The sequence below is a fragment of the Callithrix jacchus genome, chromosome 8 (genome assembly GCF_049354715.1).
Source record: "Callithrix jacchus isolate 240 chromosome 8, calJac240_pri, whole genome shotgun sequence".
Classification (NCBI taxonomy): domain Eukaryota; kingdom Metazoa; phylum Chordata; class Mammalia; order Primates; family Cebidae; genus Callithrix; species Callithrix jacchus.
In genome coordinates, this window is record NC_133509.1 from 132,127,558 (window position 1) to 132,149,143 (window position 21,586).

Consider the following 21,586-nt stretch of genomic DNA (forward strand, 5'->3'; position numbering starts at 1 on the left):
GGCTTCTCAACCAGTCTCCAGGTCCTGCTGCCTCCGTGCTGTCTCTGCTTTGCCCTAATGGTGGCAACGTGGCTCTAGCAGCTCCCAACTCCTAGCTCTCAGTTTCAAGTAAAGACACCAGAGTTCTCTTCGGATAGCTTCTAAAATCAGCTCAAGACTCTCTCTCATTGGATGGGCCTGGGTCACATGTCCATGCTCCAGCCAATGGCTGGAACAGGAATCTGCTGAGCACTGATTGGCTTAGGCCTCCAGAAACCCTGCCTAAAACACCTGCACTGAAGATGGGGAGGAGTGAGGATGTCCAAGGGGAGCTGGGCGCCCTTGTTGAGTGAAGAAGTTTCCTTTGTACATGAGTCTAGCGCCAATGTTGCATCCCAGTGTTCCCTCTGCACCGCAGATAGGGATGCAGACCTGGAAATTGATGATGATCATGCACAACACGGGAGAGCTGGTTTAATAGGAGCACCGGAATCCTGCTGGGGGCCGTCGGAGGCCCGAATGACACACCTGACTGTGTGGAGTGTGCATATCGAAGGGTTAAGAATGCTGGTGGTCTGAGAGAGGAAAAAGGACATGATTCACTCAAGAAACAGTGCCAGCCAAATCACAGAGGCATGGCATCGAGTGTGGCAAAGGTCCCGAGAATTTTAGTGTGCCTGGAACTCAGAGAGCCCAGAGAGATGGAGTAGGAGGCAAGGTGGTCAAGCTTGTTCAGGGTTAGATCCTGAAAGGCCTTACATGTCATCAAGGGAGGCTTCTTTTGCGGGCATCTGTAAGGTTGCTAGAAAAGGGACATAAAAGTGCAGAGTGTGGCTTCGCTAACTGCCTTCCATCCCCATCGCACTCGTTAGAATCAGGTTTTCGTGATTAGGCATGTTCCTTGAAATCAAACTGGTAAAAAAAAAAATCCCCTAAACTTCTTCCTATTAAAGAATAATGTTAATTGGTGAGTGTATATAAAAGAAGGTTGTATGGCCCATTGACTTTATATAGATTGAAATGCTAAGTAGGCCCAAGCAAAGCCTCGGTGGGGAAGAGAGGGTTTGCACTCATCAGCTTTATGTTCTCTTTCCTGTTTACAGCCTACCCCTCACAGTGCTCCAGAACAAGATAAACAGTGTTCGCCTTACTGCTTCCCAAAGAAAGAAACAAGAAATAGCCCCGAATGCCACAACCCATTTCATTGCTGAGGAATGTGTTTTGCTCTGCAAACTCTATGCTCCTCCTGAAGTATAGGACCAGGAAGAAAGTGCCAGCCTTTGGAACTATGTTGATAACAGAAATCTCAGGTCCCAGCTCCCATGCTACCATCCACCTAGTCATTTATTCATTTCTCAAATATTTGTCAATGTCTACAGTCTGTCTGGCATTGCTACAGGCACAGGAAATGCATTAGTGAACCAAACTGACCAAGGCCCTGCTTTCAGGAAGCTGACATTCCTAAAGACAACAGACCATAACAGATAAACACGTGTTATGTAATGCTGAGGTTGATCATGTATGAAGGGAAAGGGCAGGGCAAGATACACTCTGTCCCATGGGCATGGCAGGGAAGATCTCACAGAAGCCTGAATGCAGGCAGGGGGGTAAGTTAAGCTGGGTTCTCCAGAGAAACAGAACCAATATAGAGAGAGAGAATGAGGAGTTGGTTCAAGTGACTGTGTAGGCTGGCAAGTCCCAAGGTCTGTCGAGGGCAAGCTGGAGGCCCAGGACAGTGGATGGCACAGTTGCAGTCCAAAAGCTGGCAGGCTGGAGACCTAAGAGTGGATGTTTCGGTCTGAGTCCAAAGTCTGGAAAAGATCCGTGTCTCGCCTCAAGCGCTCAGGCAGGAGGAGTTTCCTCTTACTCACACTTTTTATTCTATTCAGGCCTTCAACAGATTGGACCAGGCCCACCTGCATGAGGGAGGGCAATCTGCTGTTCTCAGTCTACTGACGCAAAATGTGTGTCCCTAAGAATCTAATCCTAAAATGCCCTCACAAGTGCATCCAGGATAATGTCTGAGAAAATGTCTGGGCACCTGGTGACCCAGGTGAATTGACACATAAAATTAACCATTGCACAGGCAAGGCCCACAGGCATGGAGCATTGCAGGCACAGGAGACGGCACAGGCAAAGGCCCTGGGGTGGGTGCCTGCTTTGTATGTTTGAGGAGAAGCCTGGAGGTTGCTGGGTTGGGGATCATGATGCCCCAGGGGAAGGGTGGTGGGAGGTGAGGTCCCAAAGACACATAGAGAGGTGCAGGTCAGGGAAGCCTCTTAGATTTTAGGGAAATTTGACCCATGTCCTGCTTATGCTCCACTTGCCCTGTTCAAACCTCCCGGGCACTTCCAATGAATGAGGTCATTTATTTACCTGGATGTCTGCCTTCCCCACCAGATCATGAACCTTAAGGAAACGGGGCAGAGAACGAGCTCATCTGTGTCTCCAGCCCCTCGTAAGATGCATAGTAGAAGCGTATTAGGCATTTATTGAGTAAATGCAAAAAGCCTGTCTTTTGACAGAAGGTATAAAATCTGAATGAAAAGAGAAGTATGGATTTCATTTTGTTTCAAAGGTTTTGCAATTGAATCCAATCTTTAGTCAATTAAATTCAACAAACATTTGTTGCTTACCTTCATTATGCAAGGCATTGTGTTGGATACTGGGGATTCGGAAATGAAAAGCAAAAATAGACACACAATAAACAAACCATGCTATGCCAGTTGCGATACTGAGTGTTTTGCATGTTAACTCTCGTTTGATTCTTGAAATAACTCTCCTTGAGGCGGGTTTTATATATATATATATGTATGTATCTATGATGCCCATTACATAATGGGGAGACCGAAGCCCAGGGAGATTGAGGCAGGAGCTGGTCTAAAGTCACCCCAAAAGAAGGCTGAATTCAAAATAGGATTGTTTTGACTCTAAAACCTTTCTCTATACTCTACCACGGTCAGGGACCTTGTGGCAGGATAGAGGAGAGGTGTGGGATGGAGGGAAATATTTGCATGACTATAATACAAATCAGGCAATCATAAATGCAAAACTCAGGGCTAAATACATTGCTGGGATGACTCTAAGCAATCTGACTGATCACATATGGAAATTAATAGAACGCCTGGGTAGGGCCTTCTGGGTAGAAAAATGATGAGAACGTGTGGGCACAGGACGCAGCATGAATGGCTGTGGCACTCGGGACTTGGCTGTTTCCCTCTGCTCTTCTGGGGCCAGTTCTGTCTCGACCTCCCCATTCTCATCCTCTTCTTTTCTGAAGCAAACTTGTCCATCTTCCTTTGCACTGTTTCATTTGATTTTTAATCAAATGGACTTGCTGGATTTTTAATTAAAAATTAGAAATTTTTAATTTTGTTAAATAAAACACATAGCTTTTTGTTTCTGTAAAAATGATAAATACTCATTGAGAAGATGTAAACGATATGGAAAAGCCGAGGAATCGAAACCCATTCCAAATCTCACCAGTGGATAAACCACGGCCAGTAGCTTGGTGAAGAAGCACGTAAGATACATGCAACATACACACCTCTCTGCAAACGTTGTAGAGCACAGGGTTATAGCCCCTGTGCTCTTCCAGCCAGTTATGCAAACCAGAAGCCAGAAGCTCCCTCCGTTCTAGCAAGTCCTATTGATTTGGCTGACTAAATATTTCCTGAATACATCCTCTTTTCTTCGTCTCTGCGGATATCAACAGCAGCAGCCTACCGTCCAGTCTTGGATCCAGCCCTTTGCTCCCGCATCTGACCATGCGGTAGCTTCCTAATCGACTTCCCCACCCACTCCTGCCACCCTGGAGTCTGTGCTGCATGCTGCAGCTTGGAATTCTCTTCTAATTTCCTAAGTCTGGTCATGCCGGCCTTTTGCATAACCCTGATATGCTCCCTCCAGCGCACCCTCTCAGCTGTTCGTCCTGCGACCTACCTTCACCCTCTGACCCAAGACCCAATCACCACTTCTTGCTGCTCCAGCTGCATGTCCTTTCTTGTGGTTTCTGACAGCCTGCTCCCGGCTTCATAGGTTCTTGGCACCTGCAGTCCCTTTGATTTGCCAAGACCACTTTCGCATTCAGTGCTTTCAACCAGTGACCTTGACTCCTGAACCAGGCATTAATTAGCTCAAATATCATCTCTTCCTGGAAACCTTCCTAGACTTGACAACATCAAGCTCTCATTTTTATTTTATTTATTTATTTTGAGAGAGAGTTTAGCTCTTTAACCCAGGCTGCAGTGCAGTGGTGTGATTTCAGCTCACTGCAACCTCCAGCCCCTGGGTTCAAGAGATTCTCTTGCCTCAGCCTCCGCAGTAGCTGAAATTATAGGTGCCTGCCACCACGCCTGGCTAATTTTTGTATTTTTTGTACAAATGGGGTTTCACCATGTTGACCAGGCTGATCTTGAACTCCTGACTTCAGGCGATCTACCCTCCTCAGCCTCCCAATGTGCTGGGATTACAGGAGTGAGCCATCATGCCTGGCCATCAAACTCCTAATCTTTGAAAGTGTATGTTCACATCTACTTTTTCTTTCCAACACTTACTAAAGTTTATATATTCGTACGAAGACTTGATTGCCACGGAACCATGATAAGCTCCTTCACATTCGTTGTGTCCTTAACACCTTGCAAAAGGGCAGACGTGAATTGGTGCCCAGAAAATATGCGTTAAATAAACAACTAAATAAGTGTTCTATGCCTGCCCTATTCACTCATAAAATGTCGTGAACGTCTTTTCGCATCTGTGTGTGCGTGTGCGCATGTGCGCACGCAAATGGCCGCCTCAGATTTAACTGTAAGTGCTACAGTCGTTGACTTAACAGGTCATCTACTACCACTGGGCTGTTTCCAGCTTTTCCCCGTGAGCAACAGAAATGTGATGAATATCCTTCACGCCAAAGGTTGTGTGAAGTTTTTTTTCTTTTCCTTCAAAGTTTGTATTCCTTTCCAGAGGACACATTTCTAGAAGCCAGTTTTCTCGGTCAGAAGAGGATGGGGCATCTTCTATTTTGATGTATTTGGCTCTGCAGGACGGCTCTAGTGAGGCACACTCCACCGCTTCCAAATCCTCACCAAAATACAAGTTTCCCCCATTCTTTTAAACTTGGTCAGTCTGAAAGTTGGGAAGAAAAATTTCTATTGTTTTTATTTGACTATTAGTGTGATTACTTAAATATTATTTAATGGCTAATGTATTTTCTTTATTTTGTGAGTTGATTCATTCTGAGTCTTAGACCAGTTTCTTACTGGGAAGTGTTTATTTTTCTTGTTGAATTTTAACAGTTGTTTACCTGTTAGGAATATTACCTTTATTTATATTTATATTTATTATTCTTTTGGGTGATAATTTTTTTTTTTTTTTGAGATGGAGTTTCACTCTTGTTGCCCAGGCCGGAGTGCAGTGGCATGAGCTCGGCTCACGGCAACCTCCACCTTCCAGGTTCAAGCAATTCTCCTGTCTTAGCCTCCTGAGTAGCTGGGATTACAGGTGTGCACCACCACACCTGGCTAATTTTGTATTTGTGGTAGAGACAGATTTCTCCATGTTGATCAGGCTGGTCTCGAACTCCCGACCTCAGATGAGCTGCCCGCCTCGGCCTCCCAAGATAATTAAAAAAAAATAACATGATTAAAAGATGCTTTTCAACTCAAAAATTATGGGGGGAAAGAAAATAAAAAAGTTCTCTTTTTGTGTTCCATTTTTTTCCATTATTTTTTCCCATCTGAAATATCTTTTGGTGTGAGGACTGTGTTGGGAACCTAGCTAGGCTCTCTGCATGGCTCCCGGGTGTCTATCCTCATGCCCTGTGGAGGGGTCTGTTTTCTGATTCCTTGGAGCAGAGCTGCTTTCCTCACCGGCAGAAATTCAGGGTATGTCCTTGAGACTATTGCTGCTCTACCCACTTGACTTCTGTTCCTGGTTCAGTACCTCAATTTTGATTACTGAAATCATATAAAAAATGAGTGAAAATTCTTCCTCATTGCCCTTTCTCCTTTCTTCGGAATTACCTTTACGATCCTTGAGTGTTTATACATACAGATACATCTGACAGCTATTTTGTCAAATTAAAAGCAAAATAGGTGGTGATTTTGATGGGAACAGTCTGACTTTTCAGGGGATTGTTTCACAGGAAGCTCATTACAATGATCGCCTGTTCTGAGTTGACCGGTTTTCCCTCTCCTCCCAAATTTCTGTGTTGAAGTTCGAACCCTGTGTGTGACCTAATTTGGATTTAGGGTCTTTGCAGTGATAATCAGGTTAAAATGAGGTCATTCATGTGGACCCTACTCCAATATGACTGATGCATCATAAAAAGAGATATTTGGACACAGAGACAGGCACACAGGAGAATGCCGTGTGAAGATGGAAGCTGAGATTTGCTTCTACAAACTCTAAAGATTGCTAGCGACCACCAGAAGCTAGGAGAGAGGCATGGCACAGATCCTCCCTCACAGCCTCAGGAGGAACCAGCCCTGTGGACACCTTGATCTCGATCCAGAATTGTGAGACACCCAATTGGTGGCACTTTGTTATGGTAACTCTAGCAAACCAATACAGCATCATTCATTCTTTCCTTCCTCCATGACTTTGAGGTTGCTAAGGATGTGGGGTTAGGTCTCCTTCATCACCCACAAGAGTGCCTGGCACATAATTGGTGCCTATTACATGTTGCAGGAATGAGGGATTAATGAATGGGAGGAAGTCACATCACAGGTGACGATTCAGGGCTGCTTCTCTTCTATGCTTTCTTTTCCTCCTATGTGGTTACAGACATGGAGGTGCCATTCATTAGGGCTACTACTGGACCCCTTTTTCCCCCATTCATTCCTAGCCCTCTCTTGGGTGTCAGTGACTTGAGGGCATTTCATTCAAACTTCTGAGTGAACATATTCATTTCCTGTCATGGCAAGCGTGCAATGGAGATTGAGACAGTGACGTCTCTAGAGACTCTTCTCATCATCCAGGTACTGCAAGAAATGACTTTCATGGAGGTACTTTCTTTCTGCGTCTCTTTCACAAACCATCTCATTGAATTATTTGAGTTAAACACAGCTTGCTGTCTAAGAATGGATCTGTTTGGTAAGACTGCATTACAAATGGTAAAAATTATTTTTCTAATTATACCGTACCTTCAATGTATAAGATGTGATTCATGTATAATCATCGTTTTAATGTTTTATTCCTTCCACAGGAAAAAAAGTGATGGGAATAAAATATCAATATTCTCCTTAAAATTGACAGTTTGTACTGACATGTAATTTAAGTGAAGGATGAGATATCAATTAAAAGAGGGTGATATAACATTTTGCTCCTTTTTTCTCATTTTTTTTGTTGAGAGGGAGTGAAAGAGATGTTTGAACTTTTTATTTCCTCATTCAGTTAGAAAAAGCCAGTTTAATACTGGTGTATATTAAAATGGATTCAAAAGCGGGAGAGAGATACTATCTTTAAAAATACTCTTATTAATTTTATGATATGTTAGCCAGAAAAAAACTGTAGTCATTCAAGTTAAAGATTCATAACTCAGTGAATCTTCCCAGCCTATTTTATTTTCAAATGACAGTAATTTATATTAAATAAATAACATTTTAGTATGTTGGTCATTCTATAAAGGGCTCTGCAAGGCTTAAAGTTCCATATGTATCCAAGACATACCATGTGGATTAGAGAGAGCAAATTTAGGGGACTGAAAGTACATGAAATTTTAGAGGTCATTTCCTGAAAGAATTCTTTGGGCCAACACTTCCCCACTTAATTTAGCTTAAATTAAGTGTTTAAAACTCATGTTAGTCTTAATTTGCTGGATCAAGTAGTGCAAAATGAGAGTTGTAACATATATATCCCGAGCAGACAGGAAATTTTTATTTCTGGAATTCATTTTGTTTAAATGTTAATTTTAGACATTTTCCCTAGTGTCTAAATCAATTTCTGCTACAGCAGAAACTTACTACATGTTTTACAAACCAATGAAGAAATGAATGAGCAATGAGATGAATGATTGAATAAAAATAGATGGATGGATGAATGTGTGGATGGATAGATGGGTGGATGGATGGGTGGTTGAATGAATGGGTAGATGGATAAGTGGGTGGATGGATGAATGGATGGATGTGTAAATGAATAGATGGATAGTGGATAGATGGGTGGATGGATGGGTGGATGGATGGATGGGTGTGTGGATGAATGGATGGATGAATTAATAAATGGATGGATAGATGTGTGAATGAATAGACAGATGGATGGATAGATGTGTGGATGGATAGAGGGATGGATGAGTTGATGGATGGATGGATGGATGGATGGATTTGTGGATGGGTGGATAGATTGGTGGATAGATGGATGGGAGGATACATGAGTAGGTGAGTTGAATGATTAACAGATGGATTAATATACGGTTTGATGGTAGATGAATGGTGAAGTTCCCAGGTCCAGAGATAGAGTAAGTAACTTTGCACAGAGTCTCCTCCAGTTGGGAGAATGGCTGTCAAATTTGGGTTTGAACATGACAATGTGGTGTGTAGACAGAAAGGCTCAGAAAGTTTTTCCTGATTCACCTTCTCCTTCATTCCACTCCTCTGCTTTGGATCCCTCCTTTGTTTCAGGCTACCTGGAAGCCTGAGCTCTGCCATTGCTTCTGACTGGCTAAATGGTAACTCTCCGTTGTGACTTCTTCCTCCTCCAGGCTCTGAGCTCCTAGAAATCCAGTCCCTCCTGCCCTACCCACTGTGGATTCCCTTTGCCTTGTCCAGTGTCTGGCATGCAGGCATGGCTCAGACAATAGTCCTGCGAAGCCTCAGGTAGAGTCAGACAATGGAGAGTCCCGGTGGTGGCTCTCTTATTCACCAGCTCTCTCACTTTGGGTGAATCGCTTGATGTATCTACTGATTCCTGGAGATTCATCTACTTAAAACACTTTGGGCCTACCACACAGAAAGCTCAATAAATGTGATCTAGCTGTTAAAATAAATGCCATGTATTTTTACAACTATGGTCATGGTCTGGGAATAAATGTCCTTGAAGTCTTCACGTCTGAACTTTATGTTTCAGGAAGCAGCATTTTCATTTGGCAGGCACGCAGCTCGGCAGTATCCCTGACCTCCTGCAGAGTCCAGGTGAGATCAAGGCAGCAAAACAAACCGGAGGGGCTTCACTGCACCACCACTGAATAAAACCCAGCACCTTCGCAACCAGGTGATTGGCAACATTCCCTCTTGCTGGAGATGAGAAAATTACAGTAAGGTTGTTTTCGAGACCACTGGAATCAGGTGGTTGGCCTTATATCCCAGTGTTGTCACTTACAGCCTCCAGATTCTGGAGCCTCAGTTTCCCATTTGTGCAAGGGGGCTAGTGAAAGTCTCCACTTCACACGTCTGTTCACTGGAGTAAATAAGCCAGTATTTACTTGCCTTATGCTAAATGCTCAATACATGTCGAAAATAATGATGATGATGGTGATGATGATGATAATTAGAGTTAATATTTAATGAGCCCTTTCAGACTCAAGTCTTAGAATAAGCTAGGATAAAACATATCTCCAGTGCAGGTCAGAACAGAAGAAAGCCCTAACTTTGATGGGCACCCAGGTTTTTCTGCTGTCCTGGAAGTATTTGGAAATAACCATTATCATGCAGACATATGATCTTTTCTTTTTTTTTTTTGAGACGGAGTTTTGCTCTAGTTACCCAGGCTGGAGTGCAATGGCGCGATCTCGGCTCACCACAACCTCCGCCTCCTGGGTTCAGGCAATTCTCCTGCCTCAGCCTCCTGAGTAACTGGGATTACAGGCATGCGCCACCATGCCCAGCTAACTTTTTGTATTTTTAGTAGAGACGGGGTTTCACCATGTTGGACAGGATGGTCTCGATCTCTTGACCTCGTGATCCACCCGCCTCGGCCTCCCAAAGTGCTGGGATTACAGGCTTGAGCCACCGCGCCCGGCCCATCTTTTCTTAATAGATGGAATCTTGCTGTGTTGGCCAGGGTGAAATACAGTGGCTATCCACAGGCATGATAATAAGGCACTACAGCCTTGAACTCGGGAGCTTAGGCAATACTCTTGCCTCAGCCTCCGGAGTAATGGGGAGTACAGACATTGCCACTGTGTCCAGACAGACACATCTTTTGAGGCATGTCTGGGTCATAGAAGGTGCTCAATAAATGCTGATTATTGCAATAAGAATAATAAGAGCAAGGTACAGGATTAATGATCAATAATATGGGGTCCCTGATAACAAGGTACTAGACTGTGAGGGAGCTGAACCACGTGCCCTTGTAAGATAATGTGCCATTGAAAGGAGAGAGTGTCTTAACAGAGGAATCTGGGAGAGGATCTCCTGGAGTGTGGATAGGGGTGACTTTCGGGTCATGGTGTCAGAGAAGCTTCCTGGTTGGCATGACATTAGAGTTAGTCCTTGAAGGAAGGTGGAAGGAAAGGACAGTGTGGGAAGAAAGGACAATGTGGCAGAGAAAACATCAGGATCCAAGGTGTGGTGACCGAGAAGTTCACCATATGGTGTTGACCTTGACTCTGTATTAGAATCAAAGCAATGCAAGCTGGGTGTGGTGGCTTATGCGTATAATCCCAGTATGTCCGGAGGCTGAGGTGGGAGGATTGCTTGAACCCAGAAGTCTGAGGCTGCAGTGAACTATGATGGAGCTATTGCACTCCAGTCTGGGGGTCACAGAGTAAGACCCTGTCTCTCTCTAAAAAAAAGCAATAAATAGATTTTATGCACCACCCCATGCAAGGAGGAGGTGTCTTGCAAATCACATACTATTGAGAAATGTGACTTTTGCTATGCGTGACCAAATATCATTGACTTGCTATATAAAGAGCTTGGAGAAATCAAGAAGGAAAAACCAATATTCTGTAACAAGTCAGAAACATGAAACTACAATCTGCAACCAGGGCTAGCTTTCCAGGCGTGTGATCTAACAGTCACACAGAACTCTGTGCTTACAAACGTCCTGGGCTTGGTTTAATGCTTTGCTGTAACCATCTTGAAATTCTGAATGATTTTTGAACAAGGGGCACCCACACTTTCATCTGGCTTTGCGTCCTGCATGTTCTGCCGTGAAGACACACAGAGACAATATGTATCTATCAAGGAATCTCAACTTCGTTGTTAAGCAAGGAGATAACAATTGAATTTAGACTGCAAATTTATATGTATTAAATTAGTTAAGCAATGTCACTGCAGACCAGGTGTCCATGACACAGGCAAGTTAGGTGGGTTCTAAGTTGTCTCAGCATCTTGAGCCACTCTCTACTTACCCGTGGGCTCAGTTGAAGGCTTCCTATGCCACGGGGCTCCGCCTTCTAAAACCACATCCTCATATGCTCTGACCACTGGAAAAGCCCTTTCATTTTCTCCCTACATCCCCAAGTTTCTGGACTATTCTTCCCACTGAGACTGTACCCCTGACTCCCATCCAGCAGCCAGGCTTTACTCTCTTCCCCAACCAGCCTCATAACTTGGGACCCTAATTCTGAGCCAAGATTCTGGGGCCCTAACACATTCAAGACCTCAAAATCAGGTCTGTCACTTAAAATAAGAGACTATCTCCATCACCTTTGAGACTGGAAGCTTTGCACAAATGTATTAGGTTGGGACTCTAAGTTGCAACTGACAGAAGACAAACTTGAAATAGTTTAAGGAGGAAGAAAAGAAAATTTATTAGCAATAGAAAATCTTCTAAGATGTCAATTGGCCATCAGACACACACAAATACACACACTCTTACACACATACATATATACATACATATGCATACACAGATATGCACATATACAGCCATATACACGTATGTGTAAATGTGGGTATTCATTGCAAGATTGTTTATGGTATGAAGAGCTTAAATATCCAACAGCAAGGGACATTTCATATTAATTGCTGAATATATTTATCATCAAATATAATACAGTTATTAAACATCAAGTGTTCAGAGGGTGATAATAGTTAATAATAATAAAGAGGGCTAACGTTCTAACATTTATTGAACACCTGTTATATGCCAGGCACTGTTCTAAATACTTTGCTCAAAATAAGTCCTTCAAGCTAGGATTTTTAAGAATATGAAAGAATGTGACAAAAGGCTTACACTGTATTTCTTAGCGGAAAAAAAACAACAGAATTGTTTTTACACAGAAATTTCAGGTTCGTTATATATATTTTTTATATCTACTATATGTTATATATCTATATAGAAAAAATTAGCTGACATATTTATTATATTAGGGGGATTATATCTGGGTGTTTCAATTGCAGTATATTTTGATTTTTTCTTTATTCTTTTCTTCTATATTTTACAAATTATCTATTATATATTATTTTATGATTATTAGAAAGCTAAGCACTGTTGACATGGATATAGGATAAAGAGTTACTTGGTTTGTTTTGGGATAAATTAAAAGAAGAAGAGAGAAATAAGATTAAATCCATGGCTTGGAACTAAAACATGGAGGGTCCAGAATGTCAGAGAACATTCTATTTTATTTGAAAAGCAATAGGGAGCCACTGAATGTTTGTGAGGGAGGTAGTGACAAATGCATGTTTAAATGATTTTAAAGCTGACATTGAGAATGCGGTCAAATGGAAAATGGGAGTCAAGAGGGCCTGACAAAGGGACAGAGGCTTTAAGCTTAGAAATTGCAGGGAGAGTAGAGAGGGGTCTGGCGGTGCAAGCGGTATAGAGGAGGTGGCATCCGCAGTATCCGGCAGCTAGTAAATGAAGAATTCGGACAGTAGTCTTCTCCTTACGCCGACAGTGCGTCTCCGCGTGCGCCAACCACGAGGGAATCATTCTCAGCGTGGCTGCTTTAAAGAAAAAAGAAAGAAAGGAAAAGAAAAAAAAAAAAAAAAAAAGCAGGCAGGAGGCCGGGATGCTGTAAGGGGTTCGCACAGATGCAGGGTGGAATGGGGCAGATGAAGAAGCCCCCAGAGGGAGAGGAACGCATGCAGCCGGTGGAGGCTGCTCACCCCTCCTTGTGTTTTGCTACCTTCTTCCTCTGCTGCCCACAGAGACTTCACAAAGCTTATTAGACTTCGTTCATTCCAAGTTCCAGTTTGGTTTTCCATGGATTCCAACTATAGACTCTTCAAAAGTTCTTCCGTTAATACCCAGTCTTGAAATCTGCTCTGAGTGTTTAGTCCACACGGGCAGCTCAGTATTGCTCTCAGCTCCGGGATGTGGAACAGCACTCACGTTTTCACCCAAAGGAGGGTGATCACAATTTTGTGTTTTGGAATTTGGAAAGGAGAAAAAAAAAAAAAAAGACTTTGTTCTCAGATGACTGTTTTTGCAAACAACAAAGCACATTTCACTCAATTAAGAAAATGTAAAAATGCTTCACCCTTGACCACAGAGGCTCATAAAATCCACAGCGCTCCCGGCTTTAGAAGGAGCGTCATCTCTGCTCTGTCGCTAACATGCAGCCTTGGGTTAGTTGCTTAACTAATCTGGGGCTTGTTTTTGTGACTTACAGGATGAGACAACGGTAGTGTCTCACCTCTTCATGGTTGTGAGGATTCGACCAGCCAGCACTTGCAAAACACACAAAACTTACCTCCACGTAGTAAGCACCCAACACGTGCTAGTTCTTGCTGTGTTCGTTGTCATAACCATTATCATTCTTCCAGCCTAATTTTTGCCTTCATCTACAAAGCCTTCTCTAAACACTCTAATTCACAGATACCTCTTTTATGCCGAACGGGTATCACCCTTAATAAATGCCACCTATTTGGATTTGTTGTCCATTCTTCATCAATTATTAATAAACACACTTGAAGTCCTTGTCCAGAATACACTGAAAAGAGCACAGCCTTTGCAAACCCAGGTGGGCTTTCTGGATCTCGCTGCCTGGTCATTGGACTCAGAGTGCATCTTTTACATTCTCCAAATTCCAGTTGCCTCAAATTGTGAGAAAGCCTTCCTCACATAACAGCTCTGAGAGGATTAAATAAACCCAGGCTTCTTCAGCACCTGGCACGGTGCCCCGACACAAAGAAAGGACTCACTAAATGTTTATTGAATTTTAAAATAATTATGATTGATGGCCACTAGTATCATCGTTTTGAATATTATCCCTGAAAGCCCTAAACTCAAACACTTCTTGGCACTGCAGGTTCTGATAATTTATCCTTTCTATTAAAACTGCTAGCTGGGAGCAGAGACAGTGATGTTGCCCCCATGTCCTTTCTGCATGGGGGTTTAGGGGGTCTCCATGTTCTTTCCAAATGCCTGTAAGTTAATCTGCCTCTTCAAGTGCAGGAGAATGGGGCCCCAAGTCCTGCATAGCACCCAGCCTTTCTATCCCTGTGACCTTGAGCAAATAAGATCCTCTCTCTGATATGGGATATTTACCCTTCTTCTTTTTTTTTTTTAAAGACATTGTTGTCCCTTTCAAAAGGATATTAGGAAAATTACAAATAGATTAGCACAGAAAACTGCTTTATAAACTCTAAAGCACTGTGCCAAAGAGACGCTTGTTTTTATTCTGTATAGAGACAGGACTATTTTACTTTATAAGTGTGTGTGGGATTAGGGACCATGAATATTTTTACACCTTTTCCATATGATTGTTTTTGTAAACGCACATTTTTGTAGTAGCATACTAGAGGAATGATTTATTAGTAAATTCTGACCTGATTTAATGAATACATTCATCTATTCCGCAAACATTGAGAGCGCTTCTGTATATTCAGGGCACCCTGCTCAGTGCTGATGAGACGGATATAAATAAGACAAGTTTTTCCACCCTTAAGAATTATAAGGTTTAACTTGATAAGCTGAAAAAAAAATGTCTTTTGTTAGTTTCAGTTTCTACACGTTAGATTGCACCATTTTTTGTTTTTATTAAGATAAGGTGACCGCCTGGGTTACTTCCTTACCCTGGCTGTGAATAACAAAGTCTGTCATGTCCCTCTCCTTCAGAAACATCCCGTCACGGCATGGCTTCATTCCACACTTTTACGTGAGGCCGTATTTGCGAACAGAACCTCCCCCAATAGTTATTCGTGTAATTCTATTAATATGATCTCAATCACCATATGGCGGTGTGATAGCAATTATATTGTAACCAGCCGACTTAGGAGAAAGGAGGCCGTCTTCCCAGCCAAAGGCTGCACCCTCATTATAAAGATCCCCCAAATAATGGTTTCCCCACTGCCTCCTCCGTGAGATGGATTTTTCCCAATTATTTGATCCGGATATGCTTGGTGGTACTCAAAAGACTAAGTGTTAGAAAGAGGTTGGAATATTTGTTTTCCTTTTTCTGTGGGAAATGTACAATGTTTGCAGTGCTGGTCTGTGCCTTGATAAATGCAAGGCTTGTACAGCATTTTTTGTTGTTGTTAATTAGGGTGGGTTGTGCACAGCTCAATCTCTGTGGAAACAAAACATAAAACTTAGCTTAAACCAACGCAAAGCACATATATTTATTTTTGAACTCCAAACGCAAGTAGTTCGTCTCAGTTATAAAACTCCTGACAGTGGTGTAAAAACGTGTAACACGGCACACTGCATTCCTCTCTAGGACTCTGTGTAAAAGAACTTCCTTTTCTCCCCCCAAAGAATTACATTCGGCACCACATGTCAAAACACAATTGTAATTGTGTAGCACAATATTTCATAAACCTGAAAATGTTTTAAAAACCCATTGTATTTCCGAAGCTTCCAAAGTCATTTTCTGGGTTAGCATTTTTTTTCTGTACTAAGCCTGCCTTTTTTTTTCTTTCTTTCTGATTTCCATATTCCTCAATAATTATTAAGCATTCTTATCTCCCAGGCAGGCATCTCCGATGTAGACGCTGGTGATAGCAGCAGTGGCTGTAATTCTTGTGAATTACTACGTTTAAAAATCTTGTGTTAAAACATGTTACTAAGCTTCCTGAAGTCAGCAGATGGCCTCAAGAAAGGCTCGTTTTAATTTTTCAAGTGCATAAGTATAATAATCCACACTAATGTATGCACATAACAATAAAGAGTGCTTGTTGAGCAATTATAGTCACCGTTTCCCGTGTATACCTGTAAGGAAGGGCTCAGCAATGTGCAAATAGACGTGCATGGACACAATATTCACATGATCAAAACAGGTGATCAAAATGGTTGTATGTCAAAAATAAGAAGAATAATTAAGAGCAACGCTAGAAAAAAAGCTGAGGAATGGAAGAAATAGCTCATTCACCAGAATGGAAAAGTTTGTGAAAGCCATTTAATGGAACTGAATATCAAAACATTTTAACTTTTTCAAAGTTTTTAACATGAAACAATTAGGATGAAGCGCAATTAGGCAGTGCATTGTAGAGGATGGTCACTTTTTGCATGTCATGTGGCTTTAAAAACAAGTCAGATAAATGATGATGCCATTAAAACTGAACTAATTAAAGAAAGCTTCTTTTAAGAACTCATTAACTGCAACCTCATTTGCATAATGATGCATATTAATTAAGTTTTAATGAATCTGAATTTGCACCAAGCCTATTCATGTTGGCTTTGAAACAAATTGAACAAATTAGTTAAAAGCTTTTTGGAATCTACTTTTCACACCAAACAGGATATGAATGCAATCATCTCTACAAAAAAGAAATATTTTTCTTTTAATTTAATTCAAAGGTATGCAGGCCCATTTATTAATTATTTTTAAATGCAATAATTTTCACCTTTTCTTTGGAAAATCAGCAATATTACTTATTCCTGAATGGGAAATATTATAAATGTAAGTTGTGGGGGAAAATCATTACGGCCAATTTATTGGCAATAAGTTGGAGATATTTGACTTTAGGGTACATTTAGTTTATTTAATAGTGGGATTAAAAATTGAGGAGGTAATTTCTGGGCATTCTGAATGAATATCTTCAATGCAGCAACTGAAATGAGATGTCTAAAGGTGGCATGTCTCATTTTTTGGGACATAGACGGCAGCGTTACATTATGGGTGTCACATTCATTTCTAAATCTGATTCTATTCCATCATAAATCTCCTAAGTAGCATGAAAAAAATTAAACATTTACAGAACATGTGTTCTTTTCTTCTGAATTTGTGCAAATCCTAATTTTTTTATACACGGGAAGCAGAATTCAATTTTAACAAGTTTGTGTTCGGCTCATAATAAAAACAAGAATTACAGCAGCGCTATTGATTTGCTCATACTCCATTGTGTCTTCATCAAGAATGAAGAGATTTATGTAATTACTGCTCCATCTTTTGTTGTTTGAAAGCACTTTTTTTGTAAGTCAGCATATACAAAGGATGGAAACGCTTTTATTGTTGAGATTACAAGATCATTTCTCCCCCTTGTTAAAAATGTTTTCTCCAATAGGTGTTTTGGTGAGGTCGACAATTAAGACGATGTTGTATTCTGGAAATGCACATTTTAAAAATGTATTTACAGGTATTCCTTTGCAGTATTTTTTAAAATCCACTTATCCCTTCACCTTTCTCTCTCTTTTTTTTAATTCCTCCTTGGCTGTTTCAGTTTCTGGAGAAGCGACTGTCGGCACCAGGGCAGAGCCAGAGCAAATTCCTGCAGCAAAGTACCGTGAATGCTTTTCAGATGTAGCAGGACAAAATAGCAACGCTCTAGACTATTCTCTCTTAATTACTTACTTTGCTCTTGTTGAAATTTACTTGTGCCTGGGTCAGTGATCACTTCTGACTCTTTTAGAGAAAAATAAAATTAAAATCAGCGCTTAGGCTGCCCCACTTTCTCCCTGAAGTGGTCGAGCTTGCATCCTACATAAACTGCCTGCCCTTGCTCTGTGCAGGGGCTTCCTTTGAGTAAATGCTTTTCCACTTTGGAAGCAAAGTCCAAGGCATTATAAAATACTGTGAGCTCTCTGATCACTTTTCTGAGCTAGGTATTTGTACAAGCCATCCTAAGACTCTTGTTTTTTTTTTTTCCCCTAGAAGGAAGAGGAATTGCCATTTATCAAAACAGGAAGCAGAAGCAAGACTGACAAGCAAAACAATTTAAAATATGTATTAATTCACAAATCATGTTTGGGGTGGTTTTGAAACGAACTGCTCTCCCCTTCCCCCTTTTTGTTGGAATAATCCTGTGTGTCTTTTCCTATGGAATAGTTGCTGTTACCACGCTGGGCTACAATGTAGCCTGTGATGGGAGGCTCTATATAAGATGAAAGCCAGGAAGGGCAGCCTGGTGGGAGTCAGCCCTAAGCTGGGGACCGTTTGCTGTGTGATCCATTATGCTTTGAACGAAATATTTTTTCTGTATTTCCTCCTCTCATTTCTATTATACTTTTTGAGCATGTTTGTTATTGGGAAAGCCAGGGAAGCTGTAGCATATTTTAAATACCATCTGATGTTCGCAGAGAAATATGCTGTTACTAGATCACCCCCAGAGGATGGGGAATCTCTCTTCCTGAGTTTTAGGATTCTGGGTGTGCCAGGGAACAGGAGCACCACCACAGGAACGTATCATTAAAATAATTACAGTTAAAGCCATTGGACTCTTCCATGATGGTCTGTATTCAGATAGGCAGACGTCATTCCAGAGAGCAGAGCTGGGGTGGGTTGTCTGCACCGCCCCCTAGCTGTAGGACTCGGGACAGGGGCCAGGGGGAGAGCGGGGACCCTCCCATTTGTGTTCCCAGCCCTGGAGATGATTTTCCTCTTTAATTTTTAAAGACTCAAAATAAAACCAGGCGGGGAAAAGGTTTCCAGTTGCAACGACTCTCCCCACCCCCTCCAAATGGCACCTCATCAAACCCATTTCCTTTCAAAAGTCTTTAGTAAGGTAGCATTAAAAAAAAAAAAGAAAGAAGAAAGAAAAGTGCAAATTTTGCGTGGAGAATTGGCTTCTTTGGGGGGAAATTTTGACAGAAAGCGCCTTCCTTGGGGGAGGTCAGGAGTCACTGGTATTAAACTAGACAAGCTGGTAGCGGAGTGTTAATGGCCACAGCAAGCAGATGTTCTGTAATTAGGGGAGATGTGACTGACAAGGCGGGAGAGGTACGGAACACGGGCGGGCTGGCACAAAGCAGCTGCCGCCACCGCTTCCCTGTCATGGATGTACACAAGTCAGACCAGCCCCCGTGAGGCTGCCGGCACGGTGACAATTAGAAAAAACTGTATTTGATTAAAATAAGTAATATACCATACAATGCGATTTCTTCCCCCGAAGAGAGAGGAAGACTGGCCCAGGGTTCCACCTGGCAAAAGTAGACCGGAGTCCCACCACATTTCAGAAATGAGGAGCTTCTGCTGGAACTGGCATTTTTGTCTTTTTTAATGATTATTATTTTCTAAGCTGATATTGAGCCTTTTTAAGAGGAGGGATGGATTGCCTTCATTCTCTCCCTTGGTCTTCACATTCAAGCAGTCTGCAAGGCCTGTCTCTTCTCTTTCCTAAATATTTCTAAGTTCTCCCATTTCTCTCCATCCCCAATGTCTGATCCTCATCGTTTCTTCTAGAGTATCTCACAGCCTCCTCCTCCTGGTTTTCCTGCAGCCGAGGAGCCTTTCTTCACTCTGACCCTCCTCTCTAAGGATGGGTGGAGCCCCTTCCCCAGACAGCTCCAGAACCTTCTCATAGCACTGAATTACTCTCTGGCCCCTAGCACACCTAGCACAGTGCCAGCCACAAGGGAAGTCCTCGGGAAACGTGTTTGTGCAAGCGTCAGAGCAAATGCAAAATCCATCACGAGCACAGACTGAGCCACCTCTCCATTGCCGGGTACCATGATAATGAGGAGTCTGTGCCCCTTAATGCTAAAACTGAATTGTAAAACCAAAACATTTTCTTTGCTTACATAAATTGTTTTAATAGCAGTGAATGAGCAAAATCTGTTTTGCAAAGGCTTGTTTGATGCCTATGCTGGTTAGCCATTTCACGGAAACAGCACAAAGACGTGGTGAAGCCTGTTGACTTAGTCCCACCAGAAGGAGGCAGCCTGGCCTGGTGGAAAGAATTCTGGGCTTCAACTCAGAGGCTCTGGGGTGAGTCCCTGCAGACCTCAACTTCCCTGAACCTCAATATATTTTTCCATGAAATGGGGATAATAACACTAAACTCTCAAGGTTGTCAAGAGGCTGAAAAAAGATCACAAGTGCTTTGTTATGACTGAGTTGGCTTCATTTCATCAAATGAGCTCATGGGCTTTGCAGACTGCGAAGCATTATGCAGGAATTATTAAATTCCTCTGTGTCCTGGAAATCCAATAGGACTTGCTTATCCCATGTTCTTAATGTAGGGGAAGGAAACAAGGAGAGAAAACCTAATTAACTTTGACTGAGCACCTCTCTCTTGCCTTTCATTCTCATTTTTCTCACTCCTGGTGTATGTCTCCTGATCTCCATTTACAGGTGGGCAGACTGAGGATCCAAGAGGTTGAGCAAGTCACTCAGGGCCACCTAGTCAGTCGAGGGGCCAGGATGTGGGCCCTACGCTGCCTGATAGCAAAACCAGCGCTCTCTGTGATGTGAAGCTGCTGAGTAAGCCTCAGCGGGATGTCATCCTGTCCCTGCCCTTTGGGTGAGAGGCTGAGATGTCACTGCCTGTCCTCAGAGATGGAAAGAAAGCATCCCTGGGAACCGTTTCAAAGCAGAGCCCCAGTGAGGAGCGTGGCCCCTATTCCCCGCCGTCTTTGTCTCTTTTGCTGCCTCTGTGGGTTCCTCCAGGTCTCCCACCTTAGTCTCTTGACTTCTCCCCAGCCCCTCTTCTCACCCCTCGCTTCCTCTTTATCTCTCTCTCCATCTCTCTCCCTTGATTTCTAATTTCCAAGCCCGCGAGCTATTACAGAAAGCATAATGACGGTTACACTTGTCTATAGCAATATTGCTGTCTAGCTTATTGCTTTGTAAAGTACTTCGGGAGCCTTGAAAATGAAAGGTGTTATGTAAAATGAAAATCGATTCTAATTCTAAATAAACATCATTGCTTCAAGTTTCCCTTGGATAGCATTGTTTCTTGCTCGGGAAAGACAATGGTTCAGAATTTCCTCCTAATGTTTAAAAGATATATTTGGGCATGTCAGTGTCTTGGGGTTTGTCACGACACGGCAAGGTCTGAATCATATCTCAATATATCATTACAACTGCATTTAATTGCATCTGGTAAAATGTGTCTTTGTTCATTATTTATGCAGGGAAATTATTTTTGTCCATAGAAAAGACTGATACCACTTTTACTTGATGTTCAGGTGATTCGTGATTACGTGTAATTTATTTCTCTATCAGCCACCACCATTCAGAAATGGGGAAAGAAACTTTTTCTCAGCAGAAAAACAATCTCCACTTTAGGAAGCTGTTTCCTCCTCCTTCACTGGTAGAGCAATTTACAAGGACATGCACGCCACAAGAATGGAAGTTTGAATCATTTCTGTGCAGAAAGCTCATCATCCCAAATCAGAAATGTCATAAAAGTTAAAATGCCATAAGAGTGTGTTCCCCAAGAAAGAAATCATTTTCTTTTTCATTGGGAACACTGGAGGACATAATATACTTCTTGAAATTCAAATTTTCTTAGCAAATGCAATTTATCTCTCCCTGGCCTCGTTCATCTTTCTTTAAGAAAAAGTAACCGAATATTATCTGTATTTTATATTTATCCACAAAATTATCTTCCAAGTGCTT

At 42.1% G+C, this 21,586-nt stretch overlaps 1 long non-coding RNA gene across 1 annotated transcript; it reads left to right on the forward strand.

The window, feature by feature from the left end:
* Positions 1-4,738: 4,738 nt before the first annotated feature.
* Positions 4,739-20,859, forward strand: LOC118145028 (uncharacterized). The gene is made up of 3 exons (XR_004730127.3): positions 4,739-4,891; positions 9,040-9,183; positions 17,900-20,859. It is a non-coding gene; the product is annotated as an uncharacterized LOC118145028 (long non-coding RNA).
* The last annotated feature ends 727 nt before the right edge of the window (positions 20,860-21,586 follow it).